Source organism: Manacus vitellinus, unplaced genomic scaffold (genome assembly GCF_001715985.3).
Source record: "Manacus vitellinus isolate BGI_N305 unplaced genomic scaffold, ASM171598v3 scaffold_14_pilon, whole genome shotgun sequence".
Lineage (NCBI taxonomy): Eukaryota > Metazoa > Chordata > Aves > Passeriformes > Pipridae > Manacus > Manacus vitellinus.
Window position 1 is genome coordinate 13,027,393 of NW_021939063.1, and position 27,005 is coordinate 13,054,397.

The window sequence follows — 27,005 nt, forward strand, 5'->3', positions numbered from 1 at the left end:
CTTATTAAGCGAGGATGGACCAGTGTTCCTTCTGAATGATTTATTGTGATTTTTTTTTGCCTAAAAATATATTTTGATATAGTTTATATTAAAACACTATAAAAGCAAAGATTACCACTTAACATTTCATTTTTGTCAGGAAAGCATCTCCTGCAAAATACTTACAAATGAGTCTCTTCTGCAGTCTTGACTGAAATGCATTATGCAGAAATCTGACAACTGTTCAGTACAATTTGCAAGCTGCAGAAAATTCAAAATAGTCTTTGATGTCTAGGCAGAAATTCACTGTACAGCAGGGAGTTTAGGTTGGTTCTCTGCATTTTATCAGCCCATGTTGTGTTTAATTAAGACATGGCAAGCATCTCAGGATTAGCCTTTGACAGCTGAGAGTTTTTGCTTCAGGTTAATAAGCCTGCTTTTTTTTTTCCTCTCCCATTTTTCCCCTTCATAAAATTCCAGTAGGTTGTCAAATCTTCTAATACTTTTCTTGAAGGAGCCTTCTTTTGGATAGAGATATCATATTGGCACTGGTGTGTTCCTCAGCTTCATGCAGAGTAACTGTCCCATGTGAACTGACTGGATTTTACTACATAGCAGAAGCATTTAATGTAATAAAATTCATATCTGACAGCAGGTATAAAATAAATGTTGGATGTGAGGACTGCAGAAACTGTCCTCACAAGAAATCAGTCAATATGGATTGGAACATACACTAATGAAAGCTAAATGAAAAACAACAAAAACCTTAGCAAGAACAGCAGAAAATAATAACCAAAACAATTGAAAGAGTAATGATGTTTATTTGCACTTGTTATCAAATATTGATGATTATTATAAACCAAGAAGAAACTGTAGTTAAACAAACACTAATAAAGTGAAATAATATTATACTTTAATGATTAAAAATGTCATCTTAAAGAAACAAAAAGTGTGGAGAGAAGAGGGAGGAAATTAAGTCCTGGGCATACCAAAAATGGATCAAGAGAGTGATTTTTTCTGAGCAAGCCCTTGGTCAGGTACTATGCAGATACCTTTTTGTATTCCACTTCAATACACATATACTTTTAAAGTGCAACTTATCTTTAGAAGAAAATGTCCAAAAATTGTTAACCCCCCCTAAGATAAAAACAACTATATCAATTAAATGTTCATTAGAGCTTGGACAAATCATTATGCAGAGGATATACTGGGAGAAAGTACTGAAACAATCAAACCAGCTGCAGAAATAAAGAAAATTATAGCTTTAGCAAATGAATGTGAGTAATTATATTTCCATCACTTTGTATTATATTGTTTGTCTTCTTGGGATAAGATTTAACTAACTCAAAGTCTGAACTCTTCTGACTGCTAGAACTTGGACGAAGGGACTAGTCAGAAGAACCCCTGAGGGAAAGGAAAAGCTTGTGTTCACATTGTAATGGATCATATCTGAAAAGTGAAAGGTATGTTCTGAGCTCCTGGGGCTTCTCGTGCTCAGTTTTTAAAACCAAATTTTCAGGGATTTTAGAGCACTGAGTTGCATAGCCACCTCAACTTGGGAAATGAGGGAAGGTAGGAAGATGGTTATTTTTTTGCAGAAAGTAAATGGAGACTTGTAGCATCAGAAACATAATACAACAGTAATAAACAAACATCCTGAATAGCAGCATTAGTTAGAAACTGTTGGAGAAATCAGCTATGAGTTGATTTGTCCCTTCAAATGAGACGTAAAAAAACAGGAGGGAGGATGATTGTCATTTATCTTGCTTTAAGATAACTATATTAATTTATATCAATGGATATCCTATATGTCCATTTATTGTAACCTGGGAAGTGTTACAGGAGACTGAATGTTTTGTGTACTTTTCTAATGGTTTCTGATTGAGGGGAAACTGTAGAAATGCTACACATTAAAATAATCAGCAAGGGCATAGTAAATACAAATATTACACTATATTTTAACATGACTTAGGAAAACAATTAATATACCATTGTGGTATTAAGGGAATATGCAATCATTCTGGGCATTTAGAAGTTTAGTTAAGATGAACAATCTAGATCACAGCACTTCTGTGTGATAAGGGAAGAGAAGCACATCCACGGGCCAGAGGCTAACACAAACAAGCAGACATCTCTAGAACTGTTTTCAAGATGCTTTTGTATTTTTGCTACTCTGATTAGCAGAAATCTTGAGTATCAGCAGACTGAATATAAAGGTATTCGTACTGAAGGATAAACAGTAGTATTTTCTACCAAATTCCCTCATCTCCTCTTTTCTGCACTGTAAACTATCATTTTCATAGGCATTTCTGTATTTCTTGTCCTTCCCCTTATCAGTGTCTGGTTTCTTCCCAAAATTTCACATTCTCTTTTCCTTCACCCTTGAACTGTACATTTAATTGGATTCATGCTTATGTTTGGTGGGGGTGGAGGGAGTGATAAATTGTTGCAAACATCACCCTCTGCATTATCTGGAGTAAGAAGAATATGAGGGAAGAGGTCACACCTCTAGTTTGCACAATTTTCTCTTTTCTCCCATGGGTTTTTGTTTGGCTGATTATTTATTTCTTTATAGTTGTTGCTGAGAGTATTTAACCCAAAATGTAAAACAAAATATGATTGTCCTTTTCCTTACTATTTTTGTTAGTTCCAGTAATTGTATTAAGAATTGTGTTTGGCAAGTAGAATTTTATAGGCATATGTGATGGTGAACTCAGTTAGTACAATATCATAAATGCTCCCAAAATGGAAAGTTTTATTACAGTTTTGTCTTCTCTCCTTCAGAATGTCACAATTGTAATTATGGTTGGCAATAGGTGAAACTTCATAGACTTCTGTAGATTTATAAACTGTGCCCTAAGAGTCCAATTTCCAGAAATTCCTAGAATTTCTTTCATATTTTGTGCAGTACTTTGTAAATCTTTGACTAACTAAATGATGAAGAAAAAAAGTCAACCAAAGCAGTAATTGCAGGTTCAGTGCTGAGTAAAAGAAATAATTGCAGATATTGATTTGACTTAAAAAACATCAACTACACTGAATCCCCCCTGCTAAATTTAACAATAAAAAGACTGTTAGAATTGGAAATGTTTTGCTTTTATCCTTATGCTTTGTTTTTAACCTGTCCAAGCCATTGCTGAAGCAGAAAATGCAGCATAATGGATGGAGATTTAACAAAAAACAAAAGGATGACCTATGCTGATGTAATGTTTTCTGTCATCTTTTGTGTGAGTCTCCCATTTTGTCAAGTTTTCTAAACAAAACTCTTTAATTGTAATGTGCTTCTTAAACGAAGTTGGGCTTGAACATGGATATATTTCAAAATAATTTCAGTCATTCTCAACAAATGTTACTTGCTGAGTATTATCATTTTCATTTGTGCTTTAGAATTTCTGAAGATGTAAATTAATTTAGATGTAGTCCTTATCAGTCTTTGAAGAGAATGTTAATTATATCTGGCAATAATTGTTTTGCAGAAAACTGGGAAATCAGCCTGGATCTCTTGAATGGTTTATGATTCAATCCCACTTCATGAGTAAGCTTTGCCAACTGTTTTGTTTCTATCATGAAAGCTTTATATATGTGGGGGTGTGTGTATACACACACACATATTAAATATATATGTATGGAGTTCTTGTAAGTATGCTTACACAAAAATGTAAGTATACACTGTATTTCTTTTCTGATAGTACTGTTGAATTAGATAAGGTTGAATAGAAACAGATTGGGACACTGGTAATTCAGGATATGCTTTTTGAATAGGCAAAGGAGCTTTTTTAAGAAAAGGAGATTAAAACGTTGTGCCATAGCTTTCAAAAATGTTCTGTGCTTCAAAGAAAAATACACTTATCTAGCTGCTACAAGATGAGACTGAACTTGGTGATGACAAGCATGACAACAAATCATCCTGTTGCTCACTGGAGCTCCAGTCAGTCTCGTGTTCCCTCTGCAGTGGTTTTTCTGTCCTGCTGCAGTGCCACTGTACATCTGATAGTGCTGCTGTATTGTACTCTGGCACAAATGAAATCTGCCAGCCATTATTCCAGTAGCTACAAGTAATTGCTTCATACTTGCACAAATCTTTACAGGTTATAAAAAATTAGCAATTTCTGAAAGGGTGTTGTGTAATGTTACGTCGTACCTAGTTTTTTTTAATTACAACATAGGTAATTCAGAAGCATACATTATTGGATCATAATCATAAGAATGAGCCAGTTTCTGTCACTTTTATGTACACTAAGTAGAAAATAACTTGAGTTTAAAGGGATTATTGCCACACTAATGAAAGTTTCAGGAAAGGAATGTGTATCAGGAAAGCTGCAAGTGAAGAGGCTGCAACACCGACAGTGATGACTATTTACGTTTCTAACAGTGATTAAAAATATTTCCCCTGAAATTCTGTGTAGTTATTCTTAGCCAATTGTATGTTTGTGAGTGCTTTTTGACTTATATTTTGGGATTTAAAATACAGAGCTAGATACTATGTCTAGCAGAGCTATATGATATGCGGCCACTATCCTGTGAGAAATGCCCAAATGGAATTTCCAAAGATAGCCTGTGAAGCAGCCCCGTGGCCAGGAGCTGAAACACATTGATTGCTACTCCTGAATAATAAGGGTGTAACCTTTCCCCTCCCTACTTCACTTTTTCATTTGCAAAATTGAACAGTATTAATAAACTATTTGAGTGGGTTTTTCTTCAAATATGTTAGATTATGCTCTAAGTGGCATCTCCCTTGCATAGCCTGTACACTGCTCCTGTTTCCAGTAACACAGAAAAATGCAGTTTCATCTCATCTCTATGGCTACATGGCGTTATGCAACATGACTTTTGAAAAATTGTAAGAGATGGGCTTCTTTTTTCTTTAAATTTTTTTTTCAAGGTAAATAAATTCGTTCAGTCTCAGGGAGAAGCAAAATACTAGGAATAACAGTATTAGAAAGGCTAAAGGGTTCTTTGTGTGTATGATATATAATATTTCAAAAATGATTTAACTAATTGGCAAATTGAAGGACTGAAGCTTTGCACAAAAGCTACTTTGAAGGGGATTCCTTATTGAGGCCTTGTTGTATACACTTCACCCTTACAGTATAGAAGGGGTTGTTGTCTGTATGATCTCTATATATACATAGAAATATATAGAGAGAAAATATATAGAAGGGACCTGTTGTCTGTATGTCTTTTTTTCACTTCCATTTCTTTCCTAAAAAGGAGTTACTGTGTTTTCTTCTTTCATGGTAAGGAAATGAACAACAGCATAGAACACTTAAGATCTTCCTGAATGACCTTTGTATACTTGTAAAGTTTGAATAAGCCAAATAACACCACCATGCAATTGAACTAAACTTTTAAGGCCACTCGAAATGTCATGGAGATCATAAGATGCCTACACATTTGATTCTTGGTTTGGTGAATGAAAAGAAGATGATGACTGTGACACTCAGAACTATTTTTCATGGGAGCAAAATTAAAAAAAAAAGGGACAAAAATAGGGGCAGTGGGACTGTTGACTGCCTAAAGGGCAGAAGTTGCTGAGTAATTAATTAGCAACTGATTCCAAGCTTAAAATCCATTTCATGGGTGTTTCAGAAATGGAGCTATTTTTTTCTTTGTAATAATTATGATATGGATTGTGGCAATGAAGGGTTTCTATTCCCTCCTTCCATCTGTGTTCTACATCCATCTGTCATACTTTATCCCTGTTTAGATTGAAGATGTACTGGATTTGTGCAGTGTTTGTATTTACAAACTAAACAGCCCATAGGCTGCATGGGACAGAAGGTGTGAGACCTGCTGGTGTCACCACTTGGCAGTAGGACCCCTGTGACAAGAAAGAGGAGTTGTTAAATCCTGGCATCCAGTGCTTATCACGAAATAACTAAGAAAACAAAGCACAGTTGCACTCTAGTGTCCTAAGGACACAGCACTCCTGAATAATAACAGATCATCCAAAGGACAGCTGGAAACGACTGGCATCTGAGTGACCAGAATGATAATACTTCCTTAAATACAACACTCAGGCTCATCAATAAATAGATTTTTTTTTCCTCAGATAACAAAGCCAAATATCTGCTACTGTATATACATGTTCTGTAGTCTTTGCTAAATCTTTCATTTGATACAAACTCGATTTTTTACTAAAATTACACGAGCATTTATTTTAGATTTAAAAGTGCTATTCCAGTCTGCTGTAAATTTATCCAGTTAACTGTATGACAGCACTTTGGAGATAAGAACTGTTCCTTTTTCCTCGAGAGATATGTATTTCATATAAACAGTAATTTACATGTATACTTACTCAAATTATGACTAACAGGCAGGTTGAAACTGCAAATGAATAAATTGGGAAATTTAAAAATAGCTCAGAAGTATCCTTGCTGTATTCCTATAAAGTATGATTGTATCAGTAGAGCAGCAGAGGGCAACATGGCCATGACATGAATCTGCACTCTGAAATGGCACTTTTCTTGGTTTTGATTTTTTTGAGTTTTGGTTTTCAGTATCTGAACTTTTCAACTAGAAATACTGTAGCCTGATATTATTAGACATTGAAACATAGAATCAGTTAGGTTAGAAAAGACCTTTTAAATCATTGAGTCCGACCATTAACCCATCACTGCCAAGGCCACCAGTAACCCACATTCCTCAGTGCCACATCCACATGGCATTTAAATCCCTCCAGGGGTGGCAACTCCACCCCTTCCTTGTGCAGAAGGGCTTGACAGCCCTTTCAGTGAAGAAAATTTCCCCTGATATCCAATCTAAACCTCCCCTGGTGCAACTTGTGGCTGTGTCCTCTTATCCTGTCACTTGTTACCTGGGAGAAGAGACCGACACCCGCCATCCCTGGGTGGCTCAGGGGTGTGAGGGTGGCTCTCTCACACAACAAAACCAGCTTTTTTTTTTCACCATGGTAAAATGAAGAGGCTCTTTGGCTATGTTAAAGGATTCAGTGGAGACTTTTCCCCTTCGTTCACTGCTATTCTTTTCTGTGTGCCAGTACAAATGATTTATGCTGTGACACGTGGAGCTGGACTAAGAACTGATCTGACTTAAAATTTTGTCTAGTGGAAAAAACAGGGAGAAGAAATGGGAGGGGGTGTGTGTGTAATTTTCAGTGGATCACCTTCTTCGTTTTCACTGTGTAACCAGGCAAATAGCTGTGTTGTCATCATGGTGCAGCACCATATATGAATCAGTAGGTCACTGAGTAGATGGATAGCAAAGAATGCTAAACTGTCAATGCTCCTAAAGTCATAATACGTATCAGTAATATCAGATTATGTCCTCATTTCTGTCTTTGTGGTAGAGATTCTTTTTCCTAGTAACAGTGATAAGATGAACTCTGGAAATGTCCCATAAAGCAGGCAGAGCAAAGAGCAGCTTATGTGAGTGCTGGCAGATTAGAGTCTGCACCAAAACTTGATCTGCAGCATCACTGCACCTTATATGAAGAAGTAGTTCCTCAAAAGAAGTAGCAACTTCCATGCTGATTCTGTTGTCAGATGACAAAAGGCTATGGTATGGATGTTTGAAAAAAAAAAAAAGAAATTAAACTGGAAAAGATACTTTGACTTCAGGAAAAAGCTACATACTTATAATCTATTTATTTAGGAATAAATTAAATTGTTCCTGTTCACTGGCATGATGAAACTTATTATTTTCTTAAGAGAGTTCCCCTTATAAAATAATATGCAATTTTTTTGTGTAGTAAATGAAGTCTCAGTGTGTTTTGCACTTCATTTGAGCCATCATAAACTGTCATGTTAATTCCAGAGCACAATATTTATTTACTTATTTTAAAATTTGTATTGCTTTTATCATGACAAAATAAGCAATCTCCAGCCATGCTATTCATCTAATTAGAATAGCATGTGAAGTTAATTTCCAGTGGGCTCTTTGTGAAGCACATTTATTCCCCCCTAACGACCTGCATTCAGCACAGAACTTCCACCACCATCACTTCCACCAAAAGTACCACCTTATGAGAAATGAATGTTTGAGATTCTCTTAGTCTAATTTTTTATAAGAGAAAATGTACCACAGCATATAAAAATGGAAATTATGTTTCAGAAAATTTAAAATTTTTGGATAGCTTCCCTTCAAAATCAGAGCATGAGAAGAATGTGTCTTATGAAAAGGGGGGAACAAAATGTTGTGAGATTGAGTATTTTAAATGAATGAATCCTCACTTTATGTTTCTGTAATCTAAAATAGCACTGATAGTGCTAGAATAGCTAGGAAACAGTTAATCTAGTTTTTGAGCACAGGAACTGTGCAACCTTGGGGATACTGATCCACCTTGAATTCTACTATAAGAAGAAAAGAGCAATCTCAGGGATAATACCATACACTATTCCATAAAAACTGACTGCCAGAGGTGATTGGTATAGGGATCATCCCTGTACTTAAAGTGCTGACCATTGCCAGAACTGGACTAATAGAAAGTATTTTATCAGCAACTCAGTAGCTTTCACTTGTTCATCCAGTATCTAGTCCATAACCACAACCATAATTTGATTGCAATATGGAGTTCTTTTATCCTACAAATAAAAATTCTGATTATTGCAGTACTTTATTCAGATCTTTCCCTCACTTCTCTCATTCATTTCTCCCTTAGTTGATTTTGTTCTACTTGCTTGGGTCTTAGTCATTTCCACGCCTCTGAAAGTGTTCTACTTTCCAAGCTGATGTGCAAAAACCATCTCTAAGAAGCACGCTAATTATATGGATGGGTTTGGTGACCACAGCTTAAATTTCAAATAGCAATATGCAGCTCTTGAATATTTCTGTTCTATATAAGAACTACATGATTTTGGAGCCTCTCAATTTGAGTTTCAGTAGCATACAGGATTTGTCTTTTAATAACTTAGTGTAGGAGAACTGCAGTACCCCAACCGTCTGCTTTATGCTGAACTCTCTGAAGCAGCCAATTTTGTCTTTCAGAACGTGGCTGCTGCACATGCTGGGTGCTGATTACAAGTATTATCTTAAGAGAATCACTTCTCAATATTTAAGAAAATTACTCTTCTTTTAAAGGCATGCTTTTGTGCTTTTATACTCCTGCTGGCTCATCTCACCAGGAGGGAACTGAAAAATACTCTCATTCAGTTCCATGGCTGTCTTTGCTGCTGCTTTGTGTTTAGCAAACAAACTGGGAGGGAAAAGAGGACTACAAATAATCAACAACCTGCAGCTTCTCAAGAAACAAAGAAAGTAGCTTGGCAACAGAAAGAAAACCTGTGCTATAGTGCAACCAGAGTGGTTTGTCCGTGTAACAAGACAGGAGCAGTGTCTGAGAAGGGCCTGAAACAGAGATTCGAAGGTTCAGAGCCTTTGGGCACCTGATCTGCTTTACAGAGAGCTCATGAAAATCAAATGCAAGTAGGAGCCCTGCAAACAGAGTGTAACCAGAATACTTGCTGTCAGGTATTCTTCCTTCCCTACTCACCTTTTTTGTCAGTAGGTGTGACACAAAAGCTCAATGAGTGTGTGCAAGAGCCAGTATTAGAGGTCTGGAAGATGGAGTGGGTTTGTGCGCACACAACCTGAGCTCACCTTACACTCCTGAGTGCCTGCTGCTGTACCAAACTAAATCCTTTTTAAGCCTGATCTTCTTTCTTCACTTCTGTTCCTTATAATACATTGTGAATCACCATAATCTCTGCTCTGCAACGATACCACAGAAGTGAAGTGCTATTTCCCTCAGCTAATATAATTGTAAACTACTATAAATCAAATAACTGTCAACTCCCAAAATACTTCATTTTCCCTAGTTATGCTCCCATGTTCCCATCTTTTTTTCTCATTAAATACCACAAAGTAGTTTTGCTCAGATTACCTTTTCTTTCTAAATTAACCCTTCTATCTGTCAAGCACAGGCCATATGGCATTTTAGGATCCTAAAATTGCAGCTGTACCTTAACACCAAACCCATGAATCCAATTAGCTGCATGAAAGAAGCAGGCAAAATATTTCCAGAGAGATAAGGCTTGTGCAGGGAGGCAATATGTTTTCTTAGACCAATTGCTGTAGCTGCAAAATATTTCTACTAATTTTCATATGTCCTCCACGGCTGCCTGGTCAAGGCATTAAAAAAATTAATACAGGAAATAAAAATATATTTTTGAAAATCCAAAGTACATCTAAATAAGGAGCAGAGAAATGTAGGTACAAATAAGATACAGAGAAATGTTATTTAAAATACTGCTGCTGTTACTGCTGCCTCCTGTTTTATCCCAATCTCTCTCTGGTTCCTCATTCATATTAAAGATGGTCATATACAGCTCTCATACAACAGTAGTAGCACAGTCTGCTCAAGGATCAAGAAATCATGCGCTCTATTGTACTCTGATATTTCATGGTTTATAAAAATCTTTTTAATTGAGCTATACTCAAGTGATTAATGCACTTATCCTCCCCTCCACAGTGGCTGCTGCTGCTGTAACATATGGTTTGGTGTCTGCCTTGTGCTGTACATATTTGCTTTCCAACTGCCCTGAAGATTTCAGAATAAATTCAGTACTGCGTGGCAAAGTACTCCTTTACTCAACATGAAAGATCTTGTGGCTCAGAGTCTGTAGTTCACTGGTATATAGGTGTTTTATATCCTGAACGAGCAAAAAATGGAAGTTAGGTTTTCCATTTTTTTTTCTCTTACCTTCTCTGGGGCTGATAAATTTATATTGCTATTTCTTCCTCCAGCTAGTAATGTAACTAAAGAATTTTATCAATACTTCTATTTGTTTCTATTGCCTGATTTTTTCTGGGAGTTCTGAATCTGCTTCTTGACATTTCTATATGACTTCAGAATACATAATGGTTTTCTTCTGCTTTTTTCACATCTGCCACAAGAATACTCAATACTAATGGATTGACAGGAACATACATGTTTCTTCATCCTTAAAGGTGAGTGAAGGGTAAAGCAACAACTGTTTATAGGCTTCATTTTTTTTCCTGTGTTTTCTGGTTTGTAATTTTTCAGCTGCTTCAAATAAGTTTTCTTCCCAAGATTATGTCTAAATGATAAAGAAGAAAAAGTATGTGGAAAATAAAGTTACTAAGGTATATTTAATCCATAATCACAACTGATTGGAAACAAAATTGTTATTTATTTCTACCAGGCTGAAAGTCCTTTTTTTTTTTTTTTTAAATTTGACTCTTCCAATAAAGTCAATTAGACAATGAGAAAGTTCACAAAAACAGACAAAGGAAATTAGTAATAGTCACACATATGGATTTTTTTTCACTCTAGACAATACTTTATCAAGTATTTAGAAGTGATAACAGGAAAAAATCCTTGAATTTGCAAGGCCTATATTATCAGAGCCACCTTCTCCCTCATTGCACAGTCACACCTCAGGCATAGTCATGCTCCCAAACTGCATATGCTGAGTTTTGCAGTCCACTAGAAATAGAAGTGCCAGACTGGCAAGGAGGAATTCCTGTACATTTCCAGCCATTTTGTACCTCTTTGCAGGGAAATGTTACATAATGTCCAGTCAACAATTAAAAATATTTTTCTCTCTCTATTTTAACTTTTGAGCCTTCTCATTTTAAATTTTTTTTTCTATATAATTAATAAATTCAAAGTAATCAGTTGAATTTAATGTAGACCTCCATTACTGCTATACACATAAATTCTTCTGTTACAATATGGGGTTGTGTTTCTATCACTGAAGTCAAAGATTGATCTTAATCAGAAAGATAATCAACAAACTATATGAGTGGAATAGGATGGAAAAGTGGGATTGGAGCAATGAAGGAAGTAGAAACTCTTGGGGGAAGAATGCAAGAAAGGCAATACCAAGTTGACTCCTGGATCTAAAGGCCCCTAAATGCCCACTTCTTCTGCAATCATCAGTGCTAAAGGGGGCTTTTATTTAAGGCACATTTCAGGTTCTGAGGGGAATTTATTCATTAGATGCTTCTGGAGTCAGAGAATCAACCAGATGGAGAGAATTTCTCCTACAGTCACGTTCATGCCAGTGAGTTAAACAGGTTCAAGAAGCACTTCTTGGCATGGGAATTTAACTGGTCAGTTGTTAAAACAGCACCTACCATGTTTTGGAATAGATGACTCCCTCTCTCCCAGTTCTCAGGCATGTTTTAGAAGCTGGCATAAGTTTTCTCGTGTTCCCAATAGGAAACCTACCTGGGAATAGCCTAATTTGGCAGCTGAGAGAGCCCAGAGGCATGAACCAAGATGATGCTAAGCCACTTCTCCTTCAGAGGAGAGAGCTGTTCTTTAAAAATTTAATGACCTGCTAACATTCATGTAGTTTACAGGGCTGGTTCTAAAGGATAAAAATAAATGCAAAAAAGACCATTACCTCTTTTTAGTTCTAAAGTTGGTAAGATAAGGGGACAGAACCTTCTGAAGTCAGATCCTCAAATGGTTACCAAGTTTTGCTCAAATGTGGGAGAAATCCTGATATTTGGTCAGGGTAGTAGATAATTGTCACAGAAATACTGATAAAGGGATATTTTCAAACCTATATTTAACCTTTCTTCAATTTTTAAAGACCAGCCCATAAATGAAATATTCAGAATAGCTTGTGCCATTAGTTATTCTGTGTCAGTACTGGCAAGAATCTCTATTACAAAATGGAAATCCAGTAGTTATGAGAACTTTTTGTAAGTAATCCCTACAAAATGGGTCAACAAAAGTCTACTTCAGTGAAGATTCTAGAGTATATTACAACTATCTGGTTACTGAAATGTAGGATTCCTTAATATTTAGCCTCAGGTTGTATATCAAGCAAAAACTACATTGGTAAAGAGAAATCTAACCTTCTTGTGTTCTCTAGATGGTTTATTTTACATAGTATAACTACAAACATGAACCACAAAAGCAGGAAAAGTGTTTTTTTCTTAATGGGAAAGTTTTTTTTTATTTTTTTCTGGGACTTTGTAGTGAAGAATACTTCAAGACTGTGATAACCTGAGCCTTTGTATCATAGATTTTTTTTACTGGGGAACTTGTGGAGTTTTTTTCATGTTTTCATGCAAAAAACCAAGGAGGAGTACAAGTATATGTGTAAAAATACCTATAAACCCATCATATAAATTGTCTAAAGCAAGTTATAAAATCCAATTTAATTCCCCAGAAATGCATGCTTTCTGTAATCCTATGAAGTGGATATAAAGTGTTACCCTCTCAAAACAGTAGTTCTATAAATTATCTTCAGTGTGTCTGTGTAGAGTAACAGATGGAAAACTATCAAGTCTTATTATGAGCATAACAGTTGTGGGAACCTCACACCTTCCACGTAATGTCAGTTATTAGCTAATTAACAGTATCGTGAGCTGGATTGGCCATCCATGGTCAGGTGTATTTTACTTCTTGCTATTCCACTGAACACTCAGTTCCTCAACAGAATCCACGAGCACAAAAGCAGGGAAGCATCTGCAGGTTCATTGTCAGTTTTGAAGCAGTCATACAGGGTTACTGGTTTTAATTATTTTCACACTGTTCCTTAATTTATTTGATCTAGTATGGAGCTATTCACTGTAGAAATCTGATTCCATTTTGGAACTACTCCAGCGGATCCGGTTTCTAGCTCCACCAATCTTAGGTACTTTGGTTCCTGCCCAAGTCCTTTCAGGTGTGACTGTGATTAAGGCAGGAACTCAGCTGTTCAAAATTAGAGGAGACGATGTGGCCAATAAAAGGCTCCCTTACTGAGCAACTGCTCTTTAGCTCTGCTGAGAACAGGTAATGCAGTGGGGGTGAACAGTCCTACAACCCTAATTTTGTTTGTAGCTACCAACTTCACTGTAGAGGTTGAGATTGTGAGTAGGGAAGGAGATCCCAGTTTCCTGCAACTGCAGAATTGAGAGGAGAACCTGAGTTGCCTTCAGATGAAGTGCCTCATGTTGACGCTTGTAAGTAAAAGTTTTAGTACCTAGATTTAATTTTCAGGAATAAGGTAGGCATTGGAAAGCTTAATCCTTACTGAAAAGTCAGTTGGACTTTAGCTCTGACATGTCTAAACTCATTTAGATGCTGGTTAATTTTTTTTAGGGGTTTAGTAGTCAGTGCTCATTTATCAGCAGTTCCAGTCATTTATCAGTCAGTGAGTATATTCACGTGTGCAATAGAGGTAGCAATAATGCTTTGTTTTCAGAAAGCAGATTCAACCAGGAAAATAAAGGACTGCTAATAAAATTTTAGTTCTTAAAATATTAAACCTAACTGAAGATGCTTAAGCTTTAGTGTTTTTCTTTCCAGCCACTATCAATTGGGAAGAACTTGCACTATGAAAGTAACTTTCTGGTTTGATCCTTTATGGGAATCAAGTATTAATAAAGAGCACCAACATCTATCATGACTTTCTTTTCCAAAGAATAAACGCATTCACTAAACCATTTATTTGATAATTATTTATAGAATTCTATCTGGGCAATAGCTTGTAATAGTAAGTTCTGCTGGGCAATTATAATGAACTTTAAAAATGCTTGTGAATGCAATAAACAGCTAAATTTTACTAAGGGCATTACTGTTGCATCTATTTGCTTTGTGCTGCAACATAGTGTAAAAGGAATTACTAATTCTGTTTCTTGATAATAATCTAATCTAACATTATCTTACATATTTCTGGGTTTAACCATCAAAACAGAGGGAGTGACCTGCATGATCATGTCTTATTTCTGTTTCAGAAGCTCCCATGTTTCTAGTAATATTCATGTCTTTGTGTTGTTTCTATTCTTGCTGTATATTTGTGAGTAATCCAGGTTTTCATACAGTAGTATAATACCAGAATTGTCACAATTTTTAGCATTTATTTTTAGTTAGAAAGTAGACTGTTACATTGTGTTCTTGACTTGGCTTTTGTGATAGAAAAAGAAAGCTGAAGGCAACTCTGCCACTAGGGAAGCACAGAGAAATACATCAGAACAGGTTCAATGAATAAAGATAAAATGCATTTTCCTGGGTTTTTAAACACACACCTGCAGTTGCTTGCTAGCAATTATGCAGCAGTGACTGAGCTCCATTTCTGTTTGTATTCATATTTTTAAAAAAAGTTAAGCACTAAACAGCACACATCTTCTCTGCTGCTGCTTAAGTGTTACTACCAAAGGTAAGAAGAGAAGAAAGAGTTGGGAAGGACAAAGGGAGGCACAGGGGCTGAAGGCAATAAGTAACATTATATGCCATTTTCAATTATTTATACTTAGAGTAACTAAACAGAGAAGTTATTATAAGTATGTTTTATACTTTTCTGTTTCCAAAATCACCAAGTATAAACCAAGGAAAATAACAGACTTGAAAATATATATTTCATATATACTTTACTTGTTTAGGGCCTAATTTAGGCTCATTGAAATAAAAAAGAATTTAGTCATTAATTCCAGTGGGGTTTTCACAGCTCCTGATGTGAAAGGAGAAAGAAGTATGAATATACTGCATTTTTAAGATGGAAAACATACAAGAAAGCTTTTCAGAAAACAAATAAACCAAAGTATGCTAGCCAAAAATCTATTTGAAGATAAAAACTGTTGAAAAGTGTAAATCTTAGATATAGCATCAAGTGGCACTTTATAATATAAATACTGGTTTAAGTTTTACAACAGCCTGCTTTCCTCTAACAGTTGGCTGAAAGATATGTTTAGTAGTTAATAAGAACCTCTTACAAAAAAAAACCAACCAAACCAGGAACAAAGTGGTAGTTTGCTCATGTGATCTGACTCTTTATGCTTAATGGCTCCCACCTGCATCATGGCACCAAGGACAACACAGATGGTCCTGTGATTAGACTGAAATGAGAACTTTCATCAGCTACAGAGAAGTCAGCCTTAAATACCTACTGTTGTTATTATCCTACCCTTTGGATTCCAGCATTCTCTTGAATGTAAAGAATGAATATTTTTGAAGGATTTGGATTATGTGACCCTGAGGTTCTTTGCATGGATGTTGTTTCTTCTAATACAATAGGTAGATTAGCTGTAAAATTCTGATCACTTTTTTCCTCTTCACTTGAGCTGCACATTTTTCTCACTACTCTTTTTGAGTACAATTCAGCAAAATATTTTTTCCCCACGAAGCTCTGCACCAAATGGTCTTGTCCATAGTGGGTATATTCTGTTCTTTGGCACTAGTAACACTGACAGTCCCCCTGCAGATGGTCTGCTGCTCCAAGATGGTCCATGATTAATTCTGCTATAAAGTTTATTGAATGATAGCAAGCTTAATTCATTGCAATATTATTGCGGCCTTATGGTAACTCTCTGCTGTCTTCCCGCAGTGATTATTTCTTGGAAAGAGGATTCTTAGGCTACTGGTCTTCTGTCAGAGTGCTCCTGGCTTTTGCCAGCTCTCACAAGGCCCTTAATCTTTGCCAGTGAATGAGTCACAAAACAGAAAAAGCAGAACCTGATGTTCCTTGTCTTTTCACATAGACAGGGGTGGTGTGACATGTTTTTTAGAAAACCGTCAGCAACTGACACCACTTAGAACAAAAGTCCTGTCATCATTAACAGTACTGAGATAGAATTGGATGTAGCAATATTGAGACAGGTCTGTAAGATATTCTCATTGCACACTAAATCCAAATTAAGCACCAAACTTCTGAAAATGGACACTTCTTGTGCTTTGAAGCATTCAGTGTAGTGACCCACATTTTATAGTGTTTATCCATTTCCTTAAGATGCAGTCTTGCTAGCTCTTCAAGAATACTCTTGTATTTGCTTTCCAGATCAAGTGAAATTATTTGTACACAAAACCATTCCCTTCTTGTCAATTTCTCCAGGAACAGATTTTCTCTGTCCGTATTTCTCATGGTTTTGTAACTATTTTAACAGAAATGTCTTCAAGTAAATATGCAGATTTAAAAGCAACTGAAGTTTGCATTTTAATCATGGTTTATCCCATTACTTTTGACTTGGAAAATAAGTGTTTGCCCTCTATTGCAATTATAGCTGAGGTAGATACTCTAAGAGTGTGTCCCTTTCTTGGGGAAATACAAGCTTGCTATACTTCTGCTTTGAATGGCATTCTAGCATCTCTGAATATATATTCATGACAGCCAACTCTTTCAACTGGCTTTGGATAATTCAAATACAGCAATGAAGGGATTATGTTAATTTTAGTTGTGATTGGTTGAAATCAATTTGATTTGACATAGGTTTTAGTAGTAATTCTGTGAAAGTTGTTCTTATCAATAATATTTAATAGTGGCATTTATAGGTGCATATGTGGGCAAGATGGAAATAAAATACAGATTACAGCGAAACAACTACAGATCTCAAATGCTTCCTAAAATCATTATTATGGCAATGAGAGTAAGAAGAGGTAGATAAAATAGATTTTTGAAATTCTGTGTAGGTGAAGGTGTGAAGGTGCATCAAAGCTAAGGACTGTGATCACTTATAATTGTGTACAGAGAAATTAAATTTAAAAAGTGAGGGGAAAAATAGAATAGGAACAAAACCTCAGTTCTTAGGATGAGAAGCCTGTGATGTTTTATAGAATCTTCTCTCGCTCCCCTTAATACAGAAGAAATAAAATCTCAGGAACAATTGTTAAGGCAGTTTTCTGATGGAAAAGGCTCTTCAGCTTTGCATGGCTTTTTATTCCCCCCCCACATACTGTTTTTAAAAAAATACGAATAAATATGTATGTCATTTTTATTTCTCTTACACTTAAGTCAAACCAGAGATTTAGCTTTCTTTTTTCTTCTGTGTATTCATGTACATACAGTAATGGATTTTTAGACATGATGTTCCTAAGCACCTGACTTCGAACATTTCTGGCCTTCAGGGAACGGGGACAAGAAAGCAAATTTGCCTCTGCAGTTTTGCGCAGACATAGGTGTATTTTTAGGCTATTTCACAATGAGTAACACACTTCCAGACGTTTGCTGGGTGGGGACTGGAACCCACGGGTTGGCAATGAATGGACAGAGACAAATGCTCTGAGAAATCACGGGCTGGCAGTGCGTGTGCTGCTGCTGCTGCTGCCCCCGGCGGCAGGACGAGCCGGTGGAGCCCCGGCTCCTCGGGAATGCTGGGAATGTTGAGTCAGGGACTGGCAACCCAGACAGCCAGGATCGCAGCTGACTGAGGGAGACTCGCTGAGGGACAGAAAGACGAGGGACAGGAGCACACAAGCCTCCCCCGACTGCAGCAGGTCCCCCCTTTTCCTCCCCTCGGAGGTGCTCGGTGGCTCCGGCTCTCCCTGCTGCCTCCTTCCTCCGCGCAGTGGGATGTCAGCTAAACGTGATGTTGTAAAATCCATGTGAGGACGAAAGACAGATGCAATGATTTGAAAGGTGAGAAGCTTAAGCAAGAATATGGCTGTAATACATGACTGTAAATTATTTGTGATTAAGGAAATTGCTGTGTATTGCTTTTTACAACTACCTGGTAGCTGAATCTGGAAATGAATTTGCAGAAAAGGCTTTTTATATTGCTTTAGAAATACATTGTAATAAATGGGACCAAGTGCACATCTTATTCTGGTAACAGAGTGCCTCTCCCTACAGAATCGTCAACCAGAAATCTCTCTTGCAATTTCTATTAAAAGCAGCCATAGGAGTCTCTTTTTTTTTTTTTTTTTTTGGTGCCCAGTGTTTAAAAATATTGTTGTTGTTAAAGTTTTCTAGAATAGAACCGATGAGCTTTGTAAATTTTTAGCTTTATACCTAAATACTGGATAATGTTTGGTGTTTTAAAAACCATGTCAGGAAAAAGGTGAGAGATTTCTGTTCCCTTCTAGTGGCTGGCAAATGGAAAGAGAAACTAACAGAATATTATTTTTCAGTTATATAATTAATGAATACTTACCAAGGTCCCTCATTTATGGTGCTGTGTGGTTTAATTTTTTTTTAAAAAAAGATCATTTTAGGCTGGACAAGAGTGATGGATATGATGCATATGATAAAATCCACGCATATATTCATCAAGGATACATACATATTTTTTCTGGGAGCACTAGAGTAGTAACGTGATGGAGAAGGATTTCTTTTTTTTTTTTTATTAGTGTATGATTGATTTCTAGGCGGCTACCTGCTAAGCCTTGTGATGGATGGATGGGAATGTACTCCCTTAGCGGCGAATTGCTGTTTCCCTGTTGATGGACACGCCAGCCGACCACTGGCATCGGCAGATATGTGCTCGTTGCACATAAGCACGGCCAATAAGTGCAGCCAAGAGGAGGGCAAATCCTACTTGCCAGGGTTAGTTTTCTGGTTGGCTTTTTAAACCAGCGGTTTCACTTGACTATTTGTTTGTTTGGCATTTGTTTTTATGTCCGATTCCCGTGCCCGCATCCCCCGGGTGCGTGTCCAGGGCGGCCGCTCCGTACGCGGCCCCTTCCCGGAGCCGCACCGGGCGCAGGCCCTGCTCGGCTCCCCCTCCTCCGGAGGGCGGGGAAGGGAGGGAGGTCCCCCCTCCATCCAGTCGCTTCTCCCCTGGCACTCCCTTTCCCTGTGGCCGAGGGGAGGACGGAGCAGATCCCCCGTCTCGCCCTGCCCTGAGGGGAGATGCTGAGGAGATGCGCTACCGCCCTCCTCCCGCTTCAGGGAATTGCGGAGCTCCACGGCGTGGATTCAGGGCCCTTTTCCAGCCGCAGGGGCACTGGGGACCTGGGACCCTCCTCCCATCCTCGCTGCTCGCCAGCGAGAGGGGAGAAAGCCCGACCACCTTCCCGGCCCAGCTCCCCCGCAGGCGGCTGTGTCACCGCAGCGCGTCCCTACAGGGAGCTCTAAAGCAATCCCGCTGCCAGGGGGACTTCCTTGCATCCTCCCCACTGCTGGCTCCAGCTCCGCCGGTGCCGACCGCCGCGCCCCGCCCTGCCCTGCCCGCCCCGCTGCTTGGCCACGGGCGGGCGGGGATGGCGAGCGCTCCTGCAGCGCCAGAAACACTGCCCGCAAAGCGAGCCAGGGCTCTCGCAGCCCCAGTCCTACCACGGGCTCATCTGCTTGAGCAGGGTGTTCCCCCGTTTCTTCCTTTCCCTGAATACGAGGAGGAAAAGGTCCCTTTTTAGGGTCTGTCTTTACACACGGAGTGTGTGTAATGGTAAATTATTCCAGTTCCCTTAGGGAATATGTTTCTGAGGGAAAAGCTCTGTTACAGTTTCTCGATGGAAAAAACTTAGGGAAACTTGGCTTCGTGAGTGACTGTGTTAAGGGCCCTGTGTGAAAGGAACTCCAGATTTCAGTGGTTTAAAGGAAAATAATTCCATTACTGTTACTTTTGTTTGAAAATTCTGTATAAATACAGCTTTCAAAGGCATCGAGGTGAGTTAGCATTTTCACTTTTCCTACAGAAATCTAGGGGAAGGAGAGGCTTTCTGTCCTGTGAGTGAACATAATTTCTTCCTCCAAAGAATCTTGGTCCCTCCGATTTATGGCTGCCCAGCTCAGGTTGAAACGAGATGTTTAAACTATGGAGGAACCCTGTGTGTAGGTCTTACAAGCACACCTAGGGCGGGGTAGATTTTGCAGTTAAGAATTGAGAAATATCTTATTTTGTGTTTGAGTGACTTACTGTACTCATTATCCTTTTTCTTGTGGTCTGGCTGCATTTGGAAGAGACCCATCTTGTCACCTCTCTTATTCCTCTTATTAAACTCCCCTGACCCACTGGTAGTCAAATTCTGATGGATGATAGTGTAAGGTAGAATTGCCTTTGCCAGTTCCCTCTCCTGTTCCTTGACTGCTCTGAAGGCTGTAGCAAGGTGAGGGCCATATTCTGAGCAGCCAAATATGAAGTGAACACATTCAACCATCTTAGAGTGTCAAATATGTGTGATATTTAGAGAGTTAGCTATTCAGCATGCGTGTTGTTGTGAAAAAATGCTCAAGGTGATTTTCTTTATTTTTTTGCCTTGGAAAGATGATTCCTGCAGACCTTTGAAGGATGACTAACAAAAAAGAGTGGGTTTTTCACCCCTCAAAGAGAGTGAGGCAATCAGCCTGTGTATCACTTCCAAAGACAACATATGCTCTCCCACCTGTATCTCTTATGGTGCTTATTATATTTTTATCTGCTATGATGCATTTGTTACCCTCTCTGTTTAATTTAGTTTGTAATGTCTAAGAGATAGATTGTTAGTCAGATCCACCCAGAAATATTACTGTGATACTAATTTTAATTTTTTTTTAATTTTTATAATATGACTGCTCTTTTATCTGTGAGATTGTTCAGTTTAGGATTGCTTTAAAATATTTTTGTGATTTAAATTTCACTTTTTGAGTGATCATATGCACTCAGCAATGATGAGCTTGCCTCAACTTATTTTCAACACTAATGCTAGTTTATATTTTCTATGAAGTCTTGGAAAAAGGGTAAGAGTTACTTTTAAAGCAGAATGAATTTACAAATTCTTTTTAAGGGTCATAGTTGGTCAGGGGAAAATAGTGCTGCTTCTTCTGAGTGATACTTTCACATTATGAAAATGCAAAGTCATTAGCAAAAGCATCAGTTAAATATTTTTCTGGAGCATTTTGTTTTTAATTAGTCACTTTTTAAAAATGTAATGCATTTTATAAAGAAACAGTCTTTTGCAATCTTTTGAAATCGAGTGAGATGGATTTTATGTTGGTTTGTTATTGCTTGTATGCGAGATGTGGGAAAAAACCCCAACTACTTCCTTATTTCTTTTGAAAATGGCTGTGGACTACTTCTGGAGGTCCAAGAAAGTTTATAAGCGTGGATATCCAGTGAATGTTTGTATAAGAAAATGTAAATGTCTGATGAATTAACATTGCTGGTGTAGTATTTGTGTTGTTGCTTTCTTGGCTGTTGATCTCAGAGAGTTTTATGACTCATTAGTGATAGAGGTTTTTCCATACCCGACTTAAGAATGTCTGAAATACACAGGTTTTGTTTTGGAGTAATTGCAACAATTAGGAACACCAACCTCATCTCCTTTCAGAGACAGTTTGTCAGGTGCTGAGCTCTGTCAAAAGAGAGAACAGCAAAGATGTTTTAACATTTCTTTGGGTAAGGCTCTATTACTGTCACACCTTTTTTATTCACAGAAATGTGGAATTCCTGCGTGGTCTTAGAAATGTAGACTTTGCCGTGGACAGTTTACACATTTTGAAAGTTGTGTATCACTACAATCCCTTTACTTTGTAATGAGAATGAGGGAGAATGGTAGTGTCAGAATTTCTGTGCTTTTAGGAAAGCAGAAGGAATGTGTCTAAGGATTTGAGGTGTATACATCAGAGTTTCAAGTTGTGATTGGATGTGTGGGAGTCTTTGACATTTGGGATGTTTAGCAAAGCCGAAGCTTTTCTGTGAAGTTTTAAGATTAGGTTCCTGAAAGGGGTTATCTGCTCTCTAGGCTGTCTTTTCTAGACTATCTTAGAAACTCATTCTAAGACAATCTTGCAGATTGGAAATGCTTTGGGCTAGTTAACGTGTGGCTTCTTTCATGACCAACGTACTTTTTATTTAGTTCAAATGCTCCATTTTCAGCAAATACTCTTTGAGGTTTTTTTTAAGTGTCTCACTGCTTGTCCTGCTCATTATCCCGTCCCCCTGACTGAAGCCACAGTACAGATGTAGAATCTAGCAGCCAAATTCTACAGAAATCAAAAATCTTGAGTTATATTTTAGAATTAAATCACTTAAATAATATCTTAAATTTTGTGGGAAATGCCATGGGACAATGAAAGGAGTAAAAAGGTTGGTGAGATTGGTGTGTATAAATAAATACATATTGTATAGGTATGTGTGAAAATGATGTGCTGTAATTTCTGGGATAACTGCAGAGCTGAGGTGGGAAGTCACAAAAGAAAGCATTGTCTATAATGATTGCTTAGCTGGATATAATGTGCAATTTGTTTTGAAGGAAGTGAAAGAAATGTAACAAAATTCTCTGCTATTTCTGAATTTAGTCCAACAGATCACGTTGCACAGAGCATTGGTAATATGTGGGACAGTTTCCCTCCAAGTAAATAGCTTGGATCACTTGGGATGAATGCTGACTTATTCCTGTTCCTGATGGAGGTTTACTGTGTCCATACTTTTGGTTACCCCATTTGGCATCCACTTGGGTTGTCCCATTGCAAAACATAACAAATTGAATGGACTTGGAGACCACAGTGCTTGAATTCTCAGGAACTGATATTTCTTTATTGAATATGAGTTGAATCCTGTTGGACATTGTGCTGATGCTTCTTCAGTTTTCACTGTTGTTATCTAAGCACTTTTCATGGTCAGTAAAATTAATTTGCTGGTAATCTGCTAAGATATATATTTCATTATCTCTGGTATGTGCAGTGTCTGAATCATTTAATTACTTTATAAAAAGGCACAGGCCTGTTATTTCTGTGACAGTGTGGACTTTGACTTAAGCAGTTTTCTGTAGTGTATTCGTTTCCTCAGAATATATTGTCATTTAAATACAGTTCTTACGGTTTTGGTCTTCGTACAATTCTGATTAGTGGACAAATACAACATGGTAAAACACAGTTCTTTTTGTTGATCTCTGTCAAATAATAGAGCAAGAAATGGGTAGTCTTAGGGGCTTCTCTGGAAGACAGTTTGCTGTGTAAAGCATGTTTATTTTGGATGGCTAAGTATTGGCAGTCATGATGTGCTTCGGTTTTCATTTATAGACCTCATTTGAAATCTGCTCAGACAATTTGTTTTTCCTTAAGGAAAGTAGTTACAGTAACATCTGTCATCAACATCAAATGTTCACTTCAGATGCCTGTGAGGACTTATAAATTGCACTTGTGCATTGGTGTGGTTGTGCTTTGCTAAGATGGGTTCAGTATCAGCACAAAGCTGGAAGGTTGGGCTGTTATGAAGTTGTTAAAAGCCAACAACCAAGCGATTGGGGAACTCTTCAAGATTTTGTGTGAATAAATAAATAAATAAAAAGGTAATTCCTGAAGTGCAGTGCCTTCTAATGGTTCCAGGGTGCTGATAATATGATGAATTGAGGGCTAATCTGCTAAATCACTTGGATCAGTTACAGAGCCTGTAAGTTCCTTGGAGAACTTTGATCTAATGTGGCTGAAGCACAGCCAGATTCTTTCTCTGGCATGATACTGAAGCATGTGCATACTCTTATCCTAGTGAAGGCTTCAAAGCATGCTGGATGCACAAATATATACTTTTTGTTTTACAGTTCGAGTATGCATATTACTACTCTTGAATGAAATAAATGTAGGATGCATAGTGGATGTTTATGCTTGCTGAATATCCCAGTGTTAAGTATTCTAAGAAACTGCTGGGGGCTATGCAGGTTGTCTTAATGCTGGATTCTATTACTATCCTGTTGCTTTCTTGTAAGAATAGAAGCTTTGTAGAGAAAAAGAAAAAATATTGCTTTATCCTGCAAATATGTAAGCCTGTGTTTAATAACATTCATGTGAGTAGCCTTAGTGAATTCAATTGAAAATACTCCACTGTGTGGGAGTATGGCTGATCATTTCCAAGATAGGCTTAAGAGCTTTAAATGCATCTTAAAATGAAAAGTATGACATTAATGTAAAAGGCAGAATATTTTTAAACGTGCTTAATGTGAAAATAGCCAAATTTACAGGGCTAAGTATAAAGTCAGTCAACTTCCTTTCACGTTATTTTCAGTTCTGAAGTTTTTTTTCGGAAACAAATAATTGCAGTCTTTAATGTGCATTTATTTAGGTCTGTGTTATCAGGTGAACAGTTTTGTGTTTCGAAGACTGTTGGTAGAAATGCTGTCAATGTAGATGAACAATGGAAAGAACAAGACTGGGCTTCCAGTTTTTTCTAGAAGACTTTCAGGTTTTCTTAACTTACGCTTATTTTTAAGCTCTAATGTCTCAAAGATAATTCAGTCTTTAAAAAAAGACAGTTTCTGTAAACTGTTAAATAGTCATTCAAGTTAGGTAAATGTTGGCAAAATAAAGCATAATGGTGCTACTTGTTAGGCATAATTTTAAGTAATCCTGAAGAGTGTGATATACTTTTACATTTTAATATTTTTTTTTCTCAAAGGAGACTATTTTAGTAAAAATTTAAGACGTGGGGTTTTTTGTTTGTTTGTTTGTTTTTGTTGTTGTTCTTCAGTAGTCATTAAACGGAAAGTACTGTTTGTCTGGCTAGCTATGTGCCTTAGAATAATCCTCCACAAAATACAGGAGTTTGTAAATGCAGGCTTGCATTGATAAATGAGATTTCTTATCGAGGAAGAAATAAAGAGGGAAGTGATTAACAACTGCAGGATGGAAGGCACAATGAGTACTGACCAGGAGACAGAATTTAGCACACGAAAGACGCCTGCATGCTTGCAAGAACTAAAATGTTAGGAAGCCTTTCTCTGGGCAAACAAAAGCTTGCCAAGACTTGAGCAATATCTGTGTACCCTGAGAAGGTCATTACAGTGCAGGGAAGTTGAGAAAACTAATAAAACTGAAGAGGTGCAAGCAGTGGTTTGGAATGTACGTGTTTCTATCTTATTGCTTGTGATTCACACCATCCGCCCTCCCACCCACCAATAAAAAATAGGATCTCGAAGTTGCAGAGAGCAGATGGCTAACAAAACAATGACACAGTGAGCGTGGGACTGGGAACTTTGGTCACGTAAAACTGAGGGGTTTTACCCTGCAGCTCTGAAACGCGATACCACTGCTAATGGCGGTGTTTAAGACTTGAAAGAAAGGATGATGCTAAACATCCCTTCTTCTGTTGAGTGACCATTAAACCAGAATGTACTCGGAGAGTGAGATACGCTCTGCACTGGAAGGCAATTTGTTGTGCAGGCTGTACTTGATTGTATTTGCCCAGATTTGGCTGATAGGATACCCCATAGCTTTTTCCTAAACGGTGTGTTCTCTGGCAAAACAATTAAAATTAGATTGTGATGATTCTGCCATTACTTGGCTACAGAAGCCTTTTTTTCTTAAGGTTCTATTTTCAGGTCTTTAATATTTTACACAACATGAGAAAAATAAAATGAAACAAGTCTGAAATGTCTCACCTTCCTTAAGCATCTTAGAAACCCCAGAGAGACTTTCTTTTGTCATATGCAGGAGTGCAGGAAAAATTTCTTTTAATGGAAGTGTTAGGGATAAAATATTAAGAATTAGAGTTTGAACATCAAAGAGAGACCTAACTTAGAAGTTACAAAATAATGGAGGTGTCAGTTGGTGGAGTTTAAATATTACTAATATATTTAAAGCTCATTTCTAATTATTATGATGTTTTAAAAATGTTTTAAGACAATTAGGTCTCCAACATTGTAATAAAAAGAGAAAAAGAATTAAAAGAAAGGTCCCTCTTTTGCACATTAGCCTTATTTTAAACCCGTGAAACTTGTATAAAAGAGTTAAAAAGGTAGTTTTGAATCTTCACTTAAATACGTTCGGAAGTAACATAATTGACAATCCCGATAATTTTGTCACAACTGCTTGCTTTTCAAGATTTTTAATACAGCATTTTGAGCAAATATTTCAATTGCTGGAGTTTTCTGATTGCATGACAAGTATTAATTGCTGTCACTGCACCTGACAATACTAGAATGCCTGACAACTTTATTTTCCATATATGTCATTAGATGCATATTGAGCAGCCATTCCCGTTTATTCCTTCATATACAATTTCTCCTGTATGAAAAAGAAACGAAAGGCAGGCAGGTCTGAAGAACTATTTCTATGAGGTGATAAATGCCAGTTCTTTCATTTAGCATTGATGGGAGTTCAGGGACATGACCAGCTTGCATGATCAAAACTAAGTTTATTTGCAGCTACATATGTACTATTTTTATAAGAAACTACAAGAGAAAGGAGATAAATGAATGCCTGTTGACTAGTAAAAATAAAGTTATTGTGCAGACTGTAGTAAAACATCTACATTAGCAATGCAGATTCAGGGCAGTCTAAGGAACCTAAATGAAAATGTTGTTGCTTTTAAAGTTCTCATGTGTATTTCGTTTTTCAAACTTCTGAGAAATAGTAGAGTAGTAGGAAGAAATGGGTGATTTTTCTTCTTAGGATTAAAAAAAGGGGGGGGATAAGTAATTTGGTCAGTCTGATATGTCTGGTAAGTAGGAGAAGAGAGTACTTTGCCCTTTTAATAAAACA

General features: G+C 37.3%; 1 protein-coding gene across 9 annotated transcripts in view; it reads left to right on the plus strand.

Moving 5' to 3' along the window:
* Window positions 1-18,007: 18,007 nt before the first annotated feature.
* ERC2 (ELKS/RAB6-interacting/CAST family member 2) overlaps window positions 18,008-27,005 on the plus strand; it is a 424,893-nt gene continuing 415,895 nt past the window's right edge. For all 9 annotated transcript variants that reach the window (XR_001920133.2, XR_001920134.2, XR_001920135.2 and 6 more), the window contains exon 1: window positions 18,008-18,251. The gene's annotated coding sequence lies outside the window, so the exon portion shown is untranslated. The remainder of the gene's footprint in view (window positions 18,252-27,005) is intronic.